Below are 2,939 nucleotides of genomic sequence, written 5' to 3' on the forward strand. Positions count from 1 at the left end.
GTCACTTCTTTCCTACTCATCATATTCAGATTGAAATCTAACCTCCATACTGTACAGGACCTTCACTCACCTCCCTGTTCTTGCACCTGTTATTCCACTTACCTTCTCTTCTCTGAGGGCTCTGATTCAAACCTACACCTGAAGGTCTCCTACTCCGCTTACTCTCTAGCCTATTCACCCAAGATCAGAATCCCCCCTCCATTCAACTACTCTTCAACCAACTCAGTTTTTTTGTTTTTAATTAACTGAAGTGTTGTTTAGCCACCAATGTCGTGATCATTAGGACTGGGGGTGATGCCTCTTTTCTGTGCTCCTCTGAGAAAACCCTGTGATTTTTATCGGTTGTTCTATTCACCAATTTTAATGTAACTAAATTACTATGGGAAAATTTGTCATAATTGATCACTTTAAGTGACCCTTTCCTCCTTCTAGCATTTCATTTCCCTAAGGACATCTGGTACTTCTATTCACCAGCATGAGATTGTGCTGCTCAATAATTTCTTCAAAATAAGTATTAAGGCACATTTTTGAGAAAGGTTAACGAACAAACATAGGTGTTGAATGGAATCTCTGTCTAACCTGCCGATCTGAACTCAAAATAGTGTCAAGCTTGAGATTGTGCTAATAAGAAACATGCTTTTCGCCTCCTTTACCCCCAGTATTTTCATCAGGTTGTTTTTTAGCTGCTACAGAAGGAGACACAAAGTGACCTTTCTCAGAGACTGAGAAATCTCTCTAGTCAAATATTTCTAATACTTGGGGACAAGCACATTTTCGCTGCTGAACACCTTGACCCAGACTCGACCTTCGGAAAATTTAATTTTAGAGCCCTGGTGGTGTAGTGCTTTGGCCGGGGCTACTAATCAAAAAGGTTAGCAGTTCAAATCCCCCAGGCGCTCCTTGGAAACTCTATGGGGGCAGTTCTACTCTGTCCTATAGGGTCTCTATGAGTCAGAATCTACTCGACAGCAAGGGGTTTGCCTTTTTCGTTTGGTGGTGTAGTGGTTAAGAGCTCAGCTGCAGACCAAAAACTCAGCAGTTCAAATCCACCAGCGGCTTCTTGGAAACCCTATGGGACAGTTCTACTCTGTCCTATAGGGTCCATGTGAGTCAGAAAGGACAGGGCTGCACCTGACAGGAACAACAGAAGGAAGATTGCTTCCAGCCTCCGAGGGAAGGACAGTGATTTAAGACAGCTGAAATGAAATGAATAACAAATAAGAGTCAGGTACATCACAATGGTCATCTTCCTGCTATACAACAGATTAAAGGGTTTCGGACACAGAATTTACATGTTCCAGAACACAAAATATGAGTGATACAGAATAGAACTTCGTTTGATGATCAGAATAGAACTTCATTTGACGTCTAATAGACTCACTCGCCACAGATTACACTTCCATAGATCCCCACTACCCTCACGACCCTCGGATAGCAGAAAACTGGGCACAGCCCGACACCCACACCCTCTGCTCCTCGGTCTCTCTCGCTAGTGCCGAGGCACAAATTGCCGAGGGCCTACTGAAACCAGCCCTTTCGTCCTGTTTCCTAAGGGTTCATGTTCAGTCATCCGGAGATGAAGATCATTGCGTCTTGCACCAGCAGAGAAATGAGATCAGAATTTATGAAGAAATTTCTTGAAACTTGCCGGTGATTTTCCTGGTGCTTGTAAAGGAATTGGGACCCTGGGAGTAGCATTCGCTTGACTATGATTTCTCGAGTTTTGATACTGCTGATTATAAGAATGGGAAGGTACAAGGGGAAAAAATATTTCTCAACCTGAAAATATCCTGAAGGAAAGCACACATTTCCTATCAATCAATTACAAACGGGAAAGAAATGAGGACACGCGAGTTTCCGTAGTGTAGTGGTTATCACGTTCGCCTAACACGCGAAAGGTCCCCGGTTCGAAACCGGGCGGAAACAAACTGGGCGTTGTTTTTGTGAGTTCTGAATTTCACTGCACAAACTCTTAATCGGAACATGCTTCAACGAATCCCCTAACCTTCGCTTTCCTTTTGTAGCACCCGACTTTAAATTAAAACAATAATGTACTTGACTTGCCTCCCTGCCCGCCCCCGGACGCTTGTCAGGTTTTCCATTTCCCATTGGGTTACAGAAGTTTCTGCACCCGGTAGAAAAGCGAGGTCTCCATTGTTCTCTGGCACCGGATTCAAAATGAAGAATCCTGAGACAATAGAGTGGCTGCTGTACACACACACACACACACACAAATTTGCCGCAGGCCACTTACGACTCACGGAGGCGCTGTGGGGCTCAGCATAATGGCTCCATTAATTTTCCTACAGTAGCTCTTAGATTCGAACTTCTGACCTTTAGGATAACAACCAAGCTGTTAAGCAAATCGCCACCAAGGCTCTGGACATGAAATAAACCAAAAATAAAAAAATAATAAAAAAATTAAAAAAAACATTGCCATGGAATCAATTTTGACTCATAGCAACCCCATGCATCACGGTAGAACTGCCCCACAGAGTTTCCAAGGAGCGCTTGGTGGATTCGAACTGCCAACCTTTTGCTTAGCAGCCATAGCACCTTACTACACCACCAGGTTTTCCGGACATGAAATAGGGGATCTTAGAGGTATGTACGTGCTTGGTCAAAAGTAGTGAGGCTGAAGCAGGCTGCATAGACTAAAATCTATTTTTATTTTCAAGTTTGGTAAGCAGTCATAGTTAATGCTGGAAACCACTATGTATGAGTGTTTGTTAAAATCAGTGTGGAAAGTTCCAGAAAGGAATAACAGTACAAGCTGAAACTCATTATTTTCATTGTTTCCCTACCTAGGGGTGGACTGTTCCATGAAGGGTACTGTATCTTAACCAACAAAGAACTGCGCCACAGGGAAGTTATGCTCTCACAAAGGAGCTTATTGTAATTTCCTTTTGCCTGCCCTGAGAACCTGTTGAAAGTCACCA

At 43.3% G+C, this 2,939-nt stretch overlaps 1 non-coding gene across 1 annotated transcript; it reads left to right on the forward strand.

Moving 5' to 3' along the window:
• The first annotated feature begins 1,853 nt into the window (after positions 1 to 1,853).
• On the forward strand, positions 1,854 to 1,926 carry TRNAV-AAC (transfer RNA valine (anticodon AAC)). The gene has a single exon. It is a non-coding gene; the product is annotated as a tRNA-Val (tRNA).
• Positions 1,927 to 2,939: the final 1,013 nt, after the last annotated feature.

The sequence above is a fragment of the Loxodonta africana genome, chromosome 1 (genome assembly GCF_030014295.1).
Source record: "Loxodonta africana isolate mLoxAfr1 chromosome 1, mLoxAfr1.hap2, whole genome shotgun sequence".
NCBI lineage: Eukaryota > Metazoa > Chordata > Mammalia > Proboscidea > Elephantidae > Loxodonta > Loxodonta africana.